The sequence below is a fragment of the Pocillopora verrucosa genome, chromosome 4 (assembly GCF_036669915.1).
Source record: "Pocillopora verrucosa isolate sample1 chromosome 4, ASM3666991v2, whole genome shotgun sequence".
Lineage (NCBI taxonomy): Eukaryota > Metazoa > Cnidaria > Anthozoa > Scleractinia > Pocilloporidae > Pocillopora > Pocillopora verrucosa.
The window spans coordinates 3,357,238-3,364,980 of NC_089315.1; the positions used below are offsets into that span (position 1 = coordinate 3,357,238).

The following is a 7,743-nucleotide window of genomic DNA, read 5'->3' on the forward strand; positions in this document are numbered from 1 at the left end:
AGCTGAAATTGTAACTGTAGGTGAGTAGTTAAACGCTGGTGTAATTTATTGCTTACAGTCCAAGCGCTCTGCGGGTTTAAGGAGTATCTTTCATCAGAGGCAAAGAAGTTAGGGGGGGGGAAGATGCACTCTATAAGTAGAGTTTGCATGACGATTGTCTTTACCAATGTAAAGGCATAAATCTATGTTATTGTTTTAAATAAACTGACAATGGAAATTTTCTACGAAACGGTGTTGAATGGATAGAGCGAGTTACAAAGCGACTTAAAAAATAAGTAAACTTTTTAACATGTTGCAGTTCAGATATGGAGAATGAGGATTTTGGGGGAACATATGGTTTTCAGGGGGAACGGAGGGAGGGGAGGGTTAGTCATCGCCAAAAGAGAGACTATAGAAAATTGACTGCCGATCAACTGCCAATGGGGGAGGCACAACCAAACTCCTTCCCCCCCCACCCCCCCCCACCCCACCCCCCCCCCCCCCACCGAGGCGATCTAAAGTGACCAGTTCCTTAGTTGGCTTTCTTCTTTCTTTCTGAACTGTCGTTGTCTGAAGCACGCATTCCATTCGATGTGAAAAGCTGGTGGACTTCATGGAAGGGGCAAAATGTCCACTGGCACCGGGAAGTTACGAGGTTAAACAGCAGACACGCTCTATGCCTGACATTCCCATCAAAAATGTAAGTTTACATGTTTTCTAACTGATTGATTTTTACAGATTTGAAAATCATGTCATCAGGTTTGTTGCATCGTCTGCCACAACTGAAACATTACGCATCGTGATTCAAAATTACTTGATCTAGTTTAGTAATAACTTTTCACCGAAGTAGAGGTGGCTAGTGGTGGATATTTACCGAGCCACGAAGCGTTGAGGTAAATATCTACCGCTAGTCACCGACACTGGAGTGAAGAGTAGTTTTAGCATATGCTAAAACGGTGACACAATGTCGCACAAAAAGATGATTTTAAGTAATAAATTCCTGCAAAAATTACAATATTTTCGGGAGCAAATCCCTCGCGAGTTGCTCGGAGGTGAACAGTATACTGCTTTAATATTGATGTGGAAAGTAGGTGGACCTCTTTGAGCTAGCAAAATGCCGGCTGGCGCTCAGAAGTTACGAGGTTAAACAGCAGACTCGCTCTATGTCTGATATTCCTATCCCATCGTTCTTAAAAAGTAAGTTTACAAGTTTTCCATTTGATTATTTTACTGAGTTAGATTCGAAAATTAAGTCATCAGGCGTTTTTCATCGAGGAAGATGAATATGGGACATAGAGAGCAGGGTGCAAAAATAACGGGCACAACAACGTTGTAGGCTAAGACAAAAAGAAGCTAAAGTGTTTGCATTCCCAGAACAAGAAGTGGTTTAGAACTCCGTGATCCATGGAAAGTTTGAATATTATTTACAACAACGAGCTTTCACCGAGAACAAATTATAAAGGGAAAAAGCATAAGCATTTCTGTGTCAAGAACACCTGACTCTTTATGTCATCTACCCTAACTTATTGTCATTCTTCTCTTAAAGAACGTCATAACACAACGATCAGAATCCGTGAGAGCTTTCGTGAAATTGATCATAATAAGTTGTCGTTGTTAAATTTCCATAAATTGAAAATATTCTCGAAAACAGCTGGACATCACACGCTGCGCTGACACCAGTTTTATTTTTAGTCTAGATAGATGGCTGAGGCTTAGACTTACTGTGTATTACCTTTATTTTTTTTAATTGTATTTTACAAATCAAACCTAACACCATCTTCCTATTAATAAATGACTCTTCAACGTGGAAAACTGGGAACTTTCCACATACATTTAAATCCTCCTTTCTTCATTATGTTTTGTTTGCATTTTGTATTATGTAAATTTCTTGCACAGGAAAAAATACTCAATGAGATTTTGGAATGTTCAGCCAATCAGATGATAGCACTTGTCTTCGTAATGTTTAGAATTAAAACTGACCGCAGCATGTAGTTAACTGGTATTGGCTGCTTATTCTGTTTTTTGCCTTTCAGTTTTCAGACGTCGGCATGGTTCCGTGCAGGGTGTTGCTTCAAAAATGAGGCAATTTATTCAAACCAAGCGAGTAGGAATGACACGATTCACAGCATCGCCTTAAATCTTAGTTTTCAAAGAGCTTAAATATGCCTACGAGAGAGAGGCCTAAGAAAACAGGTGGAGGAAAAGAAAGTTGTCTACGATCATTTGGGATACCCTTCACTTCGTTCACTTCGTATCCACGACATCGCATAACTTCTGTTTTCCAGAGGAAGTATCAAAGTTGGCGGTTATTGCCTCTAATATCAACAAAAAGAAAGAATGTACCTTTAAAGGCCAGGCAAGATCTTTAACATTGGAAGTCAAACTCTGTTAGTTTAAAATTTATTGACGCGTCTAATTTTTTACGTTTCCACAGCATCTTTGACAATGGCCACCGAGATCGAGATCACATATACACAATGTTCAGTGACCTGTATGAGAAAAACATGTGACATGGTCACCCAAATATTAAAGGAGTACGTGGAGAGTGTTGGTCGAAATGGAATTTTGCGACTTGCATTTCGAGGTTGGAAAACGAGGAGAAAGGACAACGTTCAACGACCGAAAATAGATCCACAGGTTATGAAAGGCTAGAGAAAGGAACTTGGGCCACCTTGTGGGAGAAGAACGCACTCTCCCATACTGACAGAAACTAAGATGTTTCACAAAAACACTGTTACACGACATTGACTAAAGATTAAATTTTTGCAACGCTTCAATTCAGTGCAAGAGGGGTGTTCATTTTCTTGCCGTCATGTTGCCGTCAAGCTTGATTGAATGCTAGTGCCCAGTCTTACACGTACTGCGACAAGTCTATTCGTTCTAGTTCTAGGTCTTCAAGGCACCCAAGATTCCAAGGTGAGAGATTAATATTTGTCGCCAGATCACAACTTTGATCAGAATTTCTTACATTCAGGTTTCTAAATTTTGACACCTTCAGGAGTTAAAACCATCCTAATCATTATAGCAATTTTAGGGGACCTTTCCTCAAAGAATGCTCATATTCGGCTTTGGTGAAACTTACTGTTTATAAGGTGAATATTGACATAGCTACGCCAATTATAAGTTTTCTCGTGGTTAAATGCTCCAAAAGATTAAACTGAGTCCCTTGCTATGTTGCACTGGGGAAGTAAATATGATAAAACGTGGACGAAGTTCTAACCTACTCAAAGAAAACCACTTGTACAGGGCTCGTGTAATGGTAAAGGAAATCGATTTATGTGAATAGATTGCTGCAGAAAACGAGCCTTTACAATGTCAGTTCAATGTCAGTTAATATACTCAGAGCTATACCCAAATAGTTTCGACAAAAAATGCCTTCTTGCACACTAATTTTGGTTTTGTTTTAGGTTGTTGGTTATATGTGAAATGGCAGCACCACATCCTCTGGTAAGTGTCTTATACCACTACTCATCTTAGAGGTTCAATATTATGGAACAGATTATAAAGCATTTCTGCCCACTTTTAACTACATTAAGGGATTTCATATATTTTAATTTATATATATGATCATTTATTAATAATTTTTATGTTCTATTAACTTTGTTGTAACACAACCCAAAACCCTCTGGCTTAAAATATTTATCGTGTTTGAACAAAGGTTTTATTATTATCTATTATTATTACTTACAATTTATGCGCGGCAAAAATAAAGCCGGCTCACAATGCAATGTGAAAATAAATCAGACATCAGTATGCCTTAAAAAAACTAATCTTTGTTAAAATACTTTGAATGACAAGCACTATGCCCAACGAATATGATCAACGAAAATGTAAATACTCATATATGTTTGCATCTGTGCAGTACTCAATTTCTCAAAAGTTTAATATCTAATTTTCGAATCTTTTGTGTCATGATTTGGTAATTAGGATATAATTAGGCAGATTAAGTTTAAGTACGTTTTCATTACTATATACACACTGGTATTTCTCCTAACCTGATTCTCTTCAAGTAGATATTTTTTACCGTTTGTTTTTATTTTTATGTAATTTTCGTATTCTTTTGCTTTGTTTGTCCTGATTACTCTATTTTAAGTCTAAGGGAGGGGGGGGGAGAGCTCATAGTAAAAAGCCCAATGGTTTCCAAATAAGCCTCCTCGCCAGGAACAATGAATGTAGTAAAGATTCATATACATATGTATATATATATATATATATTGTGGGAGGAAAAAGACAAGTAAAGTACAAGTTCATCCTTACAAGCCTGTTTCGTGTTGCCCACTCATCAGGGGATTTAATGAGAATAATCTTTACCATCGCTTATGTACGATATAATTTAATTTATGCGGTGCGAAATTTAACAGTTTAGTTGTTGTCTTTTTCCTCCCACAATATATAAATCGCTCTACTCCTATGTATTGAGCACTGTTTTACGAAAGTCTAAATTTTACACTCTATATATATATATATATATATATATATATATATATATAAAGTCTAAATTTTACACTTTATATATATATATATATATATATAAAGTCTAAATTTTACACTTTATATATATATATATATACATAAGTTAAAGAATTAAGGAGGAAGCATCGATTCTCTGTGACTCTGAGTTTCGCGCCAAAGCGCTCGTCAGACAGAACTTTTCGCGTTCATCTATCCTCTTTAATTGTTTAACTTATGTATACTTAGCTCTGTTACCACAGCATTGAGCACCTTATGCAAAGGTAGACTCTACCCCCAATTAATTTATGTATATATATATATATATATATATATATATATAAATCTTGACTATAGTCTATCCTTACGGTATATTGCTGAAAGTTGGACAAACCTATAAGACATAATTTTTCTGTGACTCTGAGTTTTACGCTTACGCGATCATCAGACATATTTGATCTGATGATCGTGTAAGCGTGAAACTCAGAGTCATAGAAAAGTTATGTCTTATTGATTTGTCCAACTTTCAGATATATATGTATATATATATATATATATATACATGTACATATATATATATACACACACATATATATAAATAGAACACAATTAGTGAAAACATAATAAGCTTTATCAGTTGGTGGGAAGAGCTTTCATCTATTGGAAAAAAATAACATTTGTTTCAATACTCTCAAACCGAACAAACTCTCATTTTTGTAACACTTTATTGCATATTTATCCGGTGGAAGTGACATTACTTATTGATAACTGTCACAGCACATTTCCTTGTAACCATTCTTCATGGCATTTCTTTATCACAGTTTCCAGCGAATGCACCTGATTTACTGAGTGGGATACCTGAAATGCTCAGTAACGTGCAGGTAAACAATGCTTACCTACTACGAGTTAATTATGAAAATCAATCAGTGGTGCATAATTTTTTTCGACTGGAATCTATTTTTACTGTTAAGGGTTTCAAGAATTCAAATTCGCTCATTTTTACGCTTGTACATCAACAGTTAAATACTATCGTGCACCACAGCTCAAACTGAGTCAAAAGGCAGATAATCTAGATGTAGAACGAATGTGGAAGATTGAAGAAATCTGCTCACTAGTGCATAAAAATCTATTTGTTTTCAAAACCAGGATACTACGGGGATCCCCCATCCAAATGATGAAGGTTTCCAGAGATCAAGGTAAGTCCCTTTTGGTGGACAAGGATTTATTGTCTATTTATTTTTTAAGGTGTAATAATGTACATCAATTTAAAAAATATCATAATGAAAAGCATGATATCAAAGAAAAAGAAATGTTAAAACAGATCAAGATTTTAATTTTTTCCCCCTTTTCTTATTTTTCAGAGACAGGGACATGAGGAGAAAAGTTTTTTTAGAGGCCATAAAGATAAGAGAATGGATATTAGTTTAGGTGGGTAAGGAAACATGACTTGCTCTTAAGTCCCCAAACTTTAAACCTCAAACCTTCGCTGGTAATTGTTAATTAGAGAAACAAATAGTGATGAGAACAACAAAGTTACAACTGAAATCTCCAATCAGTCCCTAATTCATAACATTGCACAAGATCACCTTCAAGAGGCCAACCAAGTAAAGCTCTGTGACAATCAATTGATTCGTACCACACCATATGTTGAGCTCTGGGAGAGTACTCAAACAGTTTGGTATAATTTAATATATCTTGGTGCAATTAGTGTAGTTCAGGGAAGTTTTGTGTCATTCGGTGAAGCCTGGAGTAAAAGGTGTAAGTTTCTAGAGAAACTGTGGTGCTGCGTTGGTGGGAGTGTATGACAGAGTAACTTAGTATTATAAACCGAGTTGATAACGTAAATTGGCCACTGTAAAGAGTTTTAAAGCTGAAGTTAGCCCTTCGTCAGATCCCAGAGAACAGAGCTAAAAGAAATGAAAATATTGTCACCGCAAGTGTTCAGTGCTTGCTAGCCTAGTATAGGTTTTCTTTTGACGACTAATTAAGGCTGTAATGTCTTAGTGTAAGATTTCTTTATTTTATTTCACAGGAAACCGCAGAATAAAAACAAGATATAGAAGTAATTGAGTTTTCCATAATGGTTACTATGATGTGTTACTAAAAGGATTTTTTAGTCAAAAATAAATTTGAGCTATTTATTTACAGTATTTTTAAAAAATAGGCTCTGTCAAATTTTATGTCAATGAAAAGAGTTTTACCTAGATCTTGAGCTATGTTAGAATAAGAAGACTTTTCATGGCGGCGAGAACATCTCATTAAGATGGAATTCTTTTCAATCCCCAAATGTTCAATAAAAAGCTATGTTTTACCTACATGTTTTGTCCTGGTAATATGACAGAATATGCAAAATACAAAACGTTCAACTGCGATTATCTTCTAGCTTTGGGGTGCTAAAAGAAATAAAACTCAAGTAATCGCCTCTTAATATTCATAAAAGTATATGGTGCCCGAGCTAACCTCTTGCCGCCATTAATTCATTTAATATCTGTTCTTTGCAAACAAAGCTCAGCAATAGGCCATTTCACAGTCGTGTACTTAGTTGTCAAGCATCTGATTTGGAGTGAGGCGGAAAGTAACTGCTATGTGATAGAGACTAGTATCTAGTTAGCTAAGTAATTTATATTTGAAACACAGCAACGTTTGTATCATCATAAGGTCACCCTTAGCCTCACTCCTCTTCAAAAGCTTGGCAGCCAAACTCGCAACTGTAAAATGGACAATCAACCAATGAAATACGTCAACGCAGTTTACCAAAGTATATGACTGGTTGAAATCAGCGTGCTTGAAATTAGCATGCTTTAGTAGAGTGCAAAGCAAGATAACAATGACTGAATGAGTTTCCCCCTTTAACTCCCAAGATCGCATCTGTAATTCTCCTAACTGTCTGGCAAATGAGTCTCATTATGTTAGTTTGGAGAATTTGGTATCGCATCAATTAGTTATTCCATAATTGATATTCTTCTTTATTCTCATCACTTGTCTGCATGATATTGTATAGATATAGTAAGGAGAAATTCTACCCTGCCCTCAAGAAATTAAAAGTAGCAACAGTAGCAACGTCATTGTGATAACAGCAATGAAATGAGCTAAATAGAGAAACACAGATTTTATTGAATTGGATGGTAACGTTACCAAGTGCTATGTGAAAGTCGATGCATACGAAATATTCATTTACAATGCTTGTGTCAGTTATTTGCCATCGAGCGATATGGGTTATATGGCAATGCTGCACTTAAACTAAAGAAGGTTTCCCTATTAAAAGCCCTATTTGAGATTAACTTGAACCTGATGACTATAAACTCACTCGTTTTC

The 7,743-nt window shown here is 35.9% G+C and overlaps 1 long non-coding RNA gene across 1 annotated transcript; it reads left to right on the plus strand.

Moving 5' to 3' along the window:
* The first annotated feature begins 541 nt into the window (after positions 1-541).
* On the plus strand, positions 542-6,811 carry LOC136280538 (uncharacterized). The gene is made up of 7 exons (XR_010717282.1): positions 542-679; positions 2,013-2,895; positions 3,387-3,426; positions 5,250-5,309; positions 5,575-5,624; positions 5,790-5,856; positions 6,461-6,811. It is a non-coding gene; the product is annotated as an uncharacterized lncRNA (long non-coding RNA).
* Positions 6,812-7,743: the final 932 nt, after the last annotated feature.